This window comes from Hypanus sabinus, chromosome 13 (genome assembly GCF_030144855.1).
Source record: "Hypanus sabinus isolate sHypSab1 chromosome 13, sHypSab1.hap1, whole genome shotgun sequence".
Classification (NCBI taxonomy): Eukaryota; Metazoa; Chordata; class Chondrichthyes; order Myliobatiformes; family Dasyatidae; genus Hypanus; species Hypanus sabinus.
Genome location: NC_082718.1, coordinates 39,315,252 through 39,328,262, shown reverse-complemented (window position 1 = coordinate 39,328,262; position 13,011 = coordinate 39,315,252).

The following is a 13,011-nucleotide window of genomic DNA, read 5'->3' as shown; positions in this document are numbered from 1 at the left end:
GAGGTCGTGGGTCACGAAGGTGCTGCCTTAGGAATTTTGGTGTGTTGTTGCAGTGCATCTTGTAGATAGTACACACTGCTCCAGCTGCTCATCGATGGTGGAGAGATTGGATGCTTATGGAAGGGGTACCAATCAAGTGAGCTGCCTCATACTGGATGGAGTCAAGCTTCTTGAGTGCTGATGGAGCTGCACTCATCCAGACGAGTGGCGAGTGTTCCTTTTCACTTCTGACCTGAGCTTTGTGGATGGTGGACAGGCTTTGGGGGGTCAGGAGGTGAGTTACATGCCATAGGATTCCTCGCCTTTGACCTGCTCTGGTGGCCACAGTATTTATATGGCTAGACCAAATGATAATATAGGCTCCAATGTGCATGATTAAAGGAGGCTGTGGAGGGTTATGGACTCAGCCAGGTGCATCATGAACAAAACCCTCCCCATCATTGAAAACACCTTTAATAGTCATTGCCTCAGGAAGACAGTACCTATCATTAAAGGACCTCACTATTTATGAAATACCTTGGTGCTACCATCAGGGAGGAGGTACGGGAGTCTAAAAACCCACACTCAATGCTTTAAGAACAGCTTCTTCCCCTCCACCATCTGACTTCCAAGCGTATCATGAACACTACCTCACTATTCCGTTTTGCCATTTTTGTAACTTGTAGTGATTTTTCTGTCTTGCACTGTGTTACTGCTGCAAAACAACAAATTTCATGACATATATCAGTGATAATAAACCTGATTCTGACTCTGAGATCATTTGAATATTTCCAACTGCTGCCTCATTTCTCTCCTCTTCATATGAAGTGTATTCAATAAGGAACAAATTGAAATTAATACACTGGAAAAATCTGCTAAATTCACCTCAAAATTGGAGGCAAAATTAATCTCCAGTCATCGGGAACAAAGAAAATATGAAATATTTATATCCATAGTGCTAAAATTAACTTAATTGGGCCACAAATGATAAATTGAGGAGTGGAACAAAGTTAAAATCAGCTATTGTTTTCAGTAAATCTGAAACTATCAAGAGATATTAAGAAATTAATTAAAATGCTGGAGGTGTAGAAGAAATCATGGTTATAATAGTGGTAATCAAAAGTTTTACAGATATTAACATATTCCACTAAAGGTATTCATAGAAATTTAATATCCTCCTTAAATATTTATTTGTAAATAACAGAGCTCAGCAAAAAAAAAAACATTTTAACCTTCTTTTTTAAAATCTCTGTTTTTTGAGATTCTACAAAATTCTGAAGCCTGAGTTCATTTTGCTGAATAAATAAGAACTTAATTTTAAATGTGAGATAGGCTTGCTCATTTGAATTCAATTAAGTGTAGTTCTACAATTCTGCAGGGCTGTATTTGGTCTTTGATTCTCCTTTTTTTTGTGTTAAATGTGTCACATACTTTGGAAGCTATTATATAGCATAGCACTCTGTGCAACCTGCCCACTGAAATCCCACAAATTGTTCAAAATATCTCCGTGCCTTTCTCCAGATCAGCCAAAACATTTTGTGTCAAAATGAACATCTGAACCAATGTACCATTTGAAATTGATATCTTTCAAAATAGTTTGATGAAGTACATGTATTGAATAGTCTTTTGTGAGTGTTTTATTGCATTTACCTCACTGAATTCCTTTGGAGGCTTTAACCTCTACTAGAAGCTTTGTCTTGTGCTTATTATTTTTGCCCTGCTTTGTGAGTTGAATTTAAATTGTGCTGCTTGAATACACACAGGCATAAATTGCTTTTGGCTTGCATTTGGCTGTATAAACTTTAACATATGTGAGGGGCTTTTTATCATTTAATGATACCTTCATTTTACTGTTGAAGCCAGCTAATTATCTGCACTTATGTGTCTTGTTGACAGAATAGGTCAATTCTAATTTTCTGTGCTCACAGGAAAGAATCCAATTTCCAGCACCTAAGAGAAAGTAGCACAGAGAGAATATACAGAGTACAGGGACAAGAGCTCTCAGTCAATTACTGTCTTAGTAACAATCACTCAATTTGAAATAGTATTAAATTCTTTGGGCCACGTCATGAAGAATAGAGTTAAAGGGGATGGAAAAGAAGGGAAATTGTTCAATCTGAAGTGGCGCTGGGTTTCTTATTATTTTGGAACAATCTGTGAGGATGAGGAATAGAGAAAGGTTGGAGGATAAGCACTATCTAGTTGTTGTATAAAGAAAATATACAGAACTGAAATATGCAGCTCAGATACGAGGTGGCAGAAAGAGGTCTGTGTAATGGGAAGCTGATCAGCCAGGAGACAAGAAGGATGATGAGTTTAAATGTGTGTGATTGGAAAAGCAGGTAGCAATAGAGGGATGCCAACAACAGAAGACAGAAGCAATATTTAGTGGAGCAGATTGCCAAAAGTGTTTAAGGAAGTGTCAAAAGTCCGTTCAGAGACTGAAAAAAAACTACCATAGATTAATTATAAATTATTCCTTCCAAGATGCTGACATAATCAAATTGAATTTCAAGAAGTATCAACGTTCAAAGTAAATTTATTATCAAAGGACATATATGTCACCATATACAACCCAGAGATTCATTTTCTTATGGGCATAATAAAATAATAAACATAATAGAATCAATGTAAGACCGCAGCAACTTGGGCATTCAACCATTGTGCAAAACACAAGAAAAACTGTGCAAATACAGTACAAGAAAGATATAATAAATAAATAAGCAATATATATCAAGAACATGAGATGAAGAGTCCTTGAAATTGAGTCCTTATGTAGTGGGCAACACACGCAAAATGCTGGTGGAACGTAGCAGGCCAGGCAGCATCTATAGGAAGACACACTTTTGACATTTTGGGCCAAGACCCTTCGTCAGGACTAACTGAAAGGAAAGACAGTAAGAGATTTGAAAGTAGGAGGGGGAGGAGGAAATGCAAAATGATAGGAGAAGACCGGAGGGGGTGGGGGGAATCTGAGATCCGGAAAGGTGATTGGCCAGAGGGATATAGAGCTGGAGAAGGGAAAGGATCATGGGACAGGAGGCCTAGGGAGAAAGAAAGGGGGAGGGGAGCACCAGAGGGAGATGGAGATCAGGCAGAGTGATGGGCAGAGAGAGAGAAAAAAGGAGGGGGACAATACTAAATATATCAGGGATGGGATAAGGGGAGGAGGGGCATTAACGGAAGTTAGAGAAGTCAGTGTTCATGCAATCAGATTGGAGGCTACCCAGCCGGTATATAAGCTGTTGTTCCTCCAACCTGAGTTTGGCTTCAACTTGACAGTAGAGGAGGCCATGGATGGACATATCAGAATGGGAATGGGATGTGGAATTAAAATGTGTGGCTACTGGGAGATCCCGCTTTCTCTGGCGGACAGACCGTAAGCATTCAGCGTAGCTGTCTAGATAAAGCCACACTCAGGTTGGAGTGTGGACCATCATGTCTCTCTCTATTTGCCCCATTTGCCTGTGTTCACTCCAAATTCTTCACTGCTTTGCTAATTTAAGAACCTGTCCAAATGCCTTTTAAATGTTGTTACTGTTCCTGTTTTCCATCTCCTCTCCTATGGTAGCCCATTTCAGATACCAGCTATTTATTTATTTATTGATTGACTGATTGAGCTACAGTGTGGAAAATACCATAGATATGTATAACATTTTGTAATTTTATACACTTTTCAGTCTCTTTTGCTCTAGGACAAGCAGACACAGACTATCCAATCTCGCCTCCTAGCTCAAGGCCCCCAATCCAGCAACATTCTTGTGGAACTTTTTTGTACCCTCTCTAACTTAATCAGATCTTTTCTGTCATGTGGTAACCAGAACTGGACACAACACACCAAAGTTTAAAGTTTATTTATTATCAAAGTACATATATGTAAGATTTGTTTTCTTGTGGGCATACTCCGTAAATCCAAGAGCCATAATAGAATCAATGAAAGACTGCATCGAACAGGGTGGACAAACAAACAATTTGCAAAAGACAACACACTGTCCAAATATGAAAAAGGAATAATAATAATAATAATAATAATAATAAATAAACAATAAATATTGGGAACATGAGTTAGGGTTGAAAGTGAGTCCATAGGTTGTGGGGACAATTCAGTAATAGAGCAAGTTAAGCTGAGTGAAGTTAACCCCATTACTTCAAGAGGCTGATAATTGTTCCTGAACATGGTAGTGTGGGTCCTGAGGTTCCTATAGCTTCTTCCTGATGGCAGCATGTGGGGTTAAATAATCTTTTGTAGAATTATATTAATTTTGTTGAGATATCATGTAACAGTTGCCTATTATCTCCTCCTATCCAGTCTAACAGGTGATTCATACCAAATATTAAGTCTTTATATTCAAGTTCAATGTAGAGCTCTTATTCTTAGTCACATTAGCTATGTTATCATCCTTCTTCCTCTTAGACTCCCCCTTGTGGTTGACAGACTTATTCTATTCCAGTTCTTTCATTCAAAGGTGCCTCCAACCCTGGCAGCACATTCCTGGCATCCATCACTCTTTGTGTAGGGAAAAAAAAACTTGCCCCACACATCTCCTTTGAACATACCCTCTCTTACATTAAATGAATTTCCTCTGATATTAGGCATTTCAAACCTAAGAAATAGTTATTGGAAGTCCACACTAAATATGCTTCTCATGATCTTATCATCCTCTATCAGATCTCTCCTCAGCATCCACCGTCCCAAAGAAAAACCCAAGTTTGTCCAACCTCTCCTAATAGCACATACCTTCTCATCTGAGCAGCATCCTGGTAAATCTCTTCTGCACCCTCTCCAAAACCTCAACATCATTCTGAAAATGGGATGACCAGAACTGAATGTGATATTCCTGATGTGGCCTAACTAGAGATTTATACAGCAGCAGCATAAATCTTGTCTTTTGAACTCTGTTTCTCAAATAATAAGGGCAAGCAGAATCAGAATCAGGTTTAATATCACTGGCTCATGTCATGAAATGTGTTAATATATATATTGAATAGTTAAATTAAAATAAGTAGTGTAAAATAGAAATTTTAAAAAGTACTGAGGTGGTATTCATGTGCTCAATGCCCACTTAGCTTTCAAAAAGCTATAGTCTAAGAAAGCATGCTATAAGCTTTTTTCACTAGCCTATTGACCTGTGTAAGCATGTTCAGATTGATCTTGGACCCCAAGATCAATCTACACATCAAAATGGAGTAAGATCTTGTCATTAACAGTGTACTTTCATCTTTACTTTTGACTTCCCAAAGTGCAATCCTTCGCATTTGGTCAGGTTTATCTTCATCTGCCATTTCTCCACTCATACCTGCAGCTGTTCTACATCACATTGTATCCTTTGGCATTTTTCTACACTATCTACAGCAGCACCAACCTTCATTTTCTCTGTAAATTTACTAACCCACCCATCTACACTTTCATCCATCCTTGTGATGTATACCACAAGCAGCAGAGATCCCTGCGAAGCACCATGAGTCACAGTCCTCCAGCCAGAATAAATGCCATTGACCATTACTCTGTCTTTCATGGACCAGCCAGTTCTGAATCCATATAGCCAATTCACTCTGAATCCCATGTATCTTAATCTTCTAGATCAGGGGTTCCCAAAATGCAGACCATGGACCCTTGCTTAGTGGTATTGGTCTGTGGCATAAAAAAGGTGGGGGACCCCTGTTCTAGATGAACCTCCCATGAAGGATCTTGTCAAATGCTTTTTTCTATCCATGTAACAAAACCTTCATTAATCCCCTTTGTCACTTCCTTAAAAATCTCATTTGAGTTAGTAAGCCACAACTTGTTGCCCTGCCCATAGCCATGCTGACTGTTCCCAGTTAGGCTAAGTCTTCTAATTGTTTTTAAAACCTATTCCCAAGATTTGTCTGCAGTAGTTTCCCCACCGTTGATGAAAGACTCACTGGTGACTAAATTTGAGGATTATCCCTATTTCCATTCTTGAAGAATGGAACAATATTACTTACTCACCAGTCCTCTGAGATTTTGCCTGTTGCTAGAGAGGACATAAAGTCAATGGCCCAGGAATCCATGCCTTGTCTCATTTAATAACCTGAGGTTTATACTATCAGGCCCAAGGACTTATCTACCTTAATGTTCTTTAAAAGACCCAATGCTATCTCCTTCTTTATCTCAAAATACTCTAGTCTATCAGTACAATCCACACTGATCTCCCCATAGTCCATGTCCTTCTCCTTGGTAAATACTAATGCAAGGTATCTGGAGCCACAGTAGCATAGTGCAATGCTATTACAGCTTGGGGCGTTCGGGAGATTGGAGTTCAAATCCAGGGTGGTTTTGTAAGGAGATTCTGTATGTGCCCCCCCCTCCCCCCACATGGAATGTGTATATATTTCCCTGGGTTCCTCCCACAGTCCAAAGATGTACTGGGTAAGTTAATTGGCCATTGTAAATTGTCCTGTGATTAGGTTAGGGTTAATTGTGGTTGAGGGGTTGCAAGGGCAACTTGGCTCAAAGGGCCTGAAGGGGCTACTTACGCTGTATCAATAAATAATGTACTCATTTAGGACATCAACCACATTCTCCACCATCAAACACATGTTTTCTCCTTTATCCATTGAGTTGTCCTACCACTCAATAGATAATCCTCATTCTCTTCTGGAGTACTTTTCTGGCTTTTCTATACTCCTCAAGGGCTCTGTTTGAGTTTTGCTTGCTATAACCTTACATTAGGTATGTTTTGTAACTCCAAAACATAACATTAACCAAAATCAGAAGAAAGGAAAACACAGATCCAGGAATGTGAGCCTAAACTTAGTCTGTTTTTTACATGTAGTGATACGTGCTTGTATCATGTGGTGGTGTGATGATGCACATCGCTCACCTACTTCATATATATAGCCATATCAAATGATTTAAGGAAAGAATGCTTAATTAGACAATATATTTTCAGTCTTCCGCAAATATTGCTGAAGTATTAAATACACAACACTCCTCCCTGCTTAGCTATAAACTCCAATTCAATATAGATGCATCACAAGTACATACACAGTACACTAAACAATAAAACTACTATACAGACATGCACAGCATAGTTAATTTTTAAATTGTCCAAATCAAGCCCAAAGATTTAATTGCTGTGGAGGCTTTCTTGCTCTTGTTGCATTACATCTTTCCTGACAAAGGGGATCACTCTGCTTGGCAGGTGAGATGCGGCTGTGAAGCAATCTCAGGTTCTAGGTCCTGCTCCGTGGTGGTTGTAGGAGTTGACTCTGAGACTGCAGAAGGTGGTTCTGACAGCGGTGGACACCCTTCTTCTCCTTCCGTTATCATCTTCTAGTTTGTGCATCTTGATATTGGGAAGGAGTATATAATTCACTGCAGTATTCTCTTTTTAATCTTTCTATTGCTTCTTTTTATGATCTGATCCCTCCTCTTGGCTTCCTCATCCACAACATCATTTGATGAATTCTCTGTTTTCATACTATAGTGACTCCTTTCCTTTTTTGCCTTCCATTCATCCAGCTGGGCTTTGGTCTTTGCATGTACTTATTTACTTTTACAAGCAGCTTTTTGACTCACACTAGAAGTTCATGCAATAACCTTAATGCGCACAAAATAAATTCTGGTTCTTTATGCTCACAAAAGCCAAATGCTTGCAACCTCCTGAAGTTCTTTGAACTCTCTTCCAGCTAAAACCAAGCCATATTTTGCAAGTAATTTCTTGATTAATATAATGGAAACTTTTTTGGATATAATGTTGCCTACAAAAAGTGCTGTAGTCAGATCATTGCTTTCATCACTTTCATGATTCCTCTGGTCCTTACGTGGTCCTTACTTGGTCCAACATGTTTTCCAACCAGAGACACAGAAGTTGGCACCATTTAGTACCTTCCTTAATTCAATTTCCATTCACTCTATTGCAGGGCATGTGGCATGTAAAGGGTGGATGGATCTCCAAACAAGTTGTAGTTATCTCACCTTCCCACAATTTTGGATTTCCTGTCTTCATCAGAAACAAGCCCAATTTGGCTTGAAGGTTGTTGTATTTCACTGTTATGAATGTTATCTTTTCTCTCGTATAACTACGTAGTTGGATATCTGCAGGCTTCACTTCAGTATCATTGAAATGTTGTTTAAACTTATTTTGTAGAATGACTGAAACAGTTGAACCAGTGTCCAAATCCATTTTAATTAATTTGCAGTTCATTTCTGGTGTAAGCCATATTGCTTGTGCCCTGTTACTTTTCAAATAAACTAACAGGCTACCCAGTCCTTGTCACTCTCATCATTATCAGGTTTTTCATCACAACATGCAGAGTAGTGCTCTTTTTTTCAAACTCCAAGTTGATGTTTTATCTTTTTCTCTTTCCTGTGCAGGACATGTATTTTTGTCTGCCCAACATGCTCTTTGTCCTACTTTGTTAAATTTTCTGCAAATTTTGACTTTAAACCTGCATTGTTCTAGTGTAGGTGAGCCCCTGCCACAATGGTAGCACAATTTGTTCGGCGAGGCAGGCTTCCATCTAGATGTTGTTCATGGTCACTTTCATTCTTGATTGCAACTTAATTGTGTCTCTGTATGCTGTTGCCATTGATGCAGCGATTTCAACTGCTCATTAAACTATGAGTTGTGCTTCAGTTAGGAGTTGTTTTTGAATGCTTTCTTGTAAGATGCCACAAGTTAAATGATATTTCAGTGCATCATTAAGCATATCAATGAGCTGATAATTCTCAGACAACTTCTTCAGTTAAGCCACGTGCATTGGACAGGATTTCCCTTCCTTTTAATTCTGCTTATGAAACCTAAAACATACTGTAATCAACAATGATTTTGCTTTTAAATATTCCTGCATTACTTTCATGATATCAGCAAAGCTCATTTCAGCTGGTTTGGTTGGAGCAGTCAAACTTCAAAGCAAACTGTATGCATTTAAATCCAATGTACTCAGCAAAATTGATACTTGTGTCTCATTGGCTCCCATTTCAATGGAACTAGCCATTTTCTGTTCTTCTTTAATGAGTACACCCTGTTTATGAACCCGTGAATTCTTCCATTTCCTGCCTTTCTTTTAAACTCTACCATGTCTTCCCTCCCAAAGAACATGTGGTGCGCTGATTTCTTTCTCACTCCACTTTTATTTTAACTCAACTTGCTGTGTTTCAACAGGTAGGTAGTCATCTCAGGTTCTTTTGAAAAAATACCTTGTCGCCACTGTTATGTTTTGTAACTCTAAAAGGGTTCTCCCACCTGAGTCAGCCCCTTTATGAGTGGTAAGGGAAAGAGACCAGACTCTTGTCTTTCCCCACCTTCCCTACAAAGCCTAAGCATTGTACTAAGCTTCAGTTCATCCCTCAGCAGGCATTGAAGCAGCCTGGAATGTGCTGGTCAGCTGTGTTCCCTTACAGGCATCTCGCTGTGCTGGTAGGTTCAGGTAAGTGGCTCTTTGTGAAATCCACCTTGCTGAAAACTGAGGTGTTGTTACTTGCGCATTTGGAAATCAAGCCTGAAACACAACTTCTCTGCATGACTTCAGCTGACTGCTTGTTTCTCTGTGCTTTGTGAACATCACCATCTTTTCACTTCTCTGTGAGGTCAAATCTGTTCATTATAACTCGCTTGAAGGTCAACCCCCTCACATACGGCATACTGAATAAGAAAGGATAAAGTGTTCAGGCTGCACGAAGTTCAGTAGCACATTTATTTTGTTTTACATCAATGCTATTGATAAACACATACTGTAAAAATCATCAAATAAATGTCACTAGCTGAGTGATCATTGCTTCTCAGAAGCTATTGTAAAATATTACTCTCAAGTTTCCATTAGTGCAATTGGTTATGTGTATAACAGAACAGCGTGTGTCAACTTTGAAAGTAAATTTATTATCAAGTACAAATATATCACCACAGAAAACCCTGAGATTCATTTTCTTGTGGGCATGTTCAATACATCCATAACTGAATCACTGAATAACTGCACCAACTTGAATGATCAACCAATGTGCAAAAGACAACAAACTGTGCAAATACAAAAGAAAATAATAACAAATAAACATGCAATAAATATTGAGACCATGAGATGAAGAGTCCTTGAAAATGAGTCCATGGGTTGTTGGAACATTGCAGTGATGGGGCAAGTGAAGTTGTCCACTTTGGTTCAAGAGCCTTATGTCTGAGGGGTAATAACTGTTTCTGAACCTGGTGATGTAAGTCCTGAGTCCCCTGTACCTTCTTCTTGATGGCAACAGCAAGAAGAGAGTATGACCTGGGTATTGGGAGTTCCTGATGATGGATGTTGCTTTCCTGCAACACTGCTTTGTGTTGTGACAAAGGGTCTCGGCTCGAAATGTTGACTGTTCATTTCCACAAATGCTGCCTGACCTGCTGAGTTTCTCCAGCTTGTTGTACATGTTGCTTTGACCCCAGCAACTGCAGTGTACCTTGTGTTTGTGTAAAGTAGGCTCAGTGGTGGGAAGAGCTTTACCCATGATGCAGTCAGTCAATATACTTTTCACTACACATCTATTGAAATTTGCCAAAGGTTTAGATGTCATGATGAATCTGCAAACTCCTAAGGAATTTGACTGTGACAACTCTGATCAAATTAAGATCTTCTTACTCCTCTGTACAAACCAAACCTTCATACCATCGGGACATTTGGATTGGATAATTAAAGTAAAACTGGATTTTTAATTGTATTTCCTAATTAATCACGTGAAAGTGGCTCAGGTTACGGTTACATGATGGACAAACTTTCAAAGTGATCTGGAGATATGATTTCACAGGTTGACACAGCTTGAACATGCAACTTCTATTCAATAAATATTCAATTCTATTCAATAAAACTGGAATAAAAAATACAGGAACTGCTGTAAAAACACATGATTCATTCAAATAAGGAAATCTGCCTCCTTACCCAGTCTAAAACAAACACATAGTCTATTTATTCATTGAGGTTTCTCTTATGTGGAAAGATTGATAACCCTGAGTCTATGTAGTGTAAAAGAATCTTATTGAACTATAAATTCAAAGGGACTATAGATTTTGTGAGGGTCCTTCTCCTTGTAAAGGTACCTAGAAAAAGGGCGTTTGAGAGGAAACACTGTTTCAGATAGAAATGAAGAGGAATTTCCTCCCTCAGATGGTTATGAATCTTTGGTATTCTCATGTCCAGAGAACCTTGCTATTTTCTTTGGATGCGATGGACAAGCTTTATCAGGGATGTGAGCATTATTATGAAATACAGGAAAGTGAACAGTTACCTAGGGCTGACCAGCCTTTATCTTACTGAATAATAGAGCAGGCTTGGAAGTCATTTGCCTACATGAATTCCTATTCTTGTTCTTAAAGGAAGTCTAGATAGAAAATGGCAGTCTTCATTCCCACTCACATTATAGAGTGGCAATATCATTGTTCTTAACACCATTGGAGTATGGAATCTAAGGTCTAAATGCTAATGTGGAGTGATTTGAGAATCATACTTGGATTTTATTGAAGCCTGATGTTCATGGTTATATATCATGTATAAAAATTAAGGCAATATAATTTGGGGTAGTACAGTAGCCCAGTGGTTAGCACAACATTTTACAGTACCAACAACCCAGGTTCAATTCCCGCTGTTGCCTGTAAGGAGTTTGTATGTTCTCAATGTGACAGGATGGGTTTCCTCCTGGTGTTCTGGTTTCCTCCCACAGCCCATATGAGTACTGGTTAGTAGATTAGTTGGTCATTGTAAATTGTCCTGAGACTAGGAGAGAATTAAATCAGGGGTTGCGGGCGGCACTGCTCAAAGGGCCAGAAGGGCCTTCTTCGAGCTGTCTCTCAATTAAAAAAAAAATTCCAAAGAGAAGGCTTAATCAGCTTTGTGATTCAACTAATTATCTCATGATGTCCTGCCTTACAATGAATATGCTTTAATTGCTACCTGGAAACAATACACATATTTTCATCATGTCATTTTCATGGTCATAGGCAATCTACAAATTGATTGAGTGACAACCCTTATGATCCGTGAATGCAGAAAAATTGTACAGAGGAGCCTGCAGAGATAATGATGTACTGGGAATTTAGTCAATGAATGGAAAAGTCAGTACACTCCTATTCTGCTGCTGGCAATGTAGAAGGAGACTGATGAAATTGTTTGCCCTGGCAAACAATGCATCCATCACCTGTTTAATACATCAGTGAGCTGCTGATTGACTGATGTTGCTGATGTCTCCTATGGAAGCCTGGGGTGAGCCAAAGAAAACTTTAGGACTATACGTCCTTCTTGCCCTGTGATAGAGGATAACTGTTTCCTGGAGATGAAACATCTCCATCAATGCCAGCCAAGTAAAGTACAGCCACAAAGTATTTCTTTCAGATATCATCTACTTGTAAAGTTTATTTTTATTGTTAATGTTTGATGCAAACTTTTCTGGCGGGTATCTTCCCTTTCTTAGTCTGTTTTTTTTCTTCAAATCACACACAGAAAAATGGGATTTGTAGCACGATTTGTAACACTATTGTAAACTATAGAGATCACAGCTGAAGGAGCTGTGCAAAAACCCTGGATACAAGACCCAGAGAACAAATCATTGATCAAAAGAATGCAAAAATATTCTGTGAAAGAAATCCTATTTAAATTATAATTTCAAACTGCATCATTAAAAAATGTGGATAACTTTGTATAACATTAATGCACACAAAATGCTGGAAGATCTCATCAGGCCAGGCAGCATCTATGGAAATGAATAAGCAATTGAAGTTTCCGGCCGAGTCCCTTCTTCAGGAGGGAGAAGGAAGAGGGAAGATGATGAGGCAGAGGGGGGAAGGGGAAGAAGGCTAGCTGCAAGGTGTTAGGTGAAGCTGGGGGGGGGGTGGGCTGGAGAAGAAGGAATCTGATAGGAAAGGAGAGTGGATAATTGTAGAAAGGGAAGGAGGAGGAGAGGATCCACGGGGAAGTGATAGGTAGGTGAGAAGAGGTGAAAGGTCAGAGAGGGGAATAGAGGAAGTTTGGGAGTTTTTTTTACTGGAAGGACAAATCAATATTTATGCCATCAGGTTAAAGGCTTCCCAGCTGGAATATGAG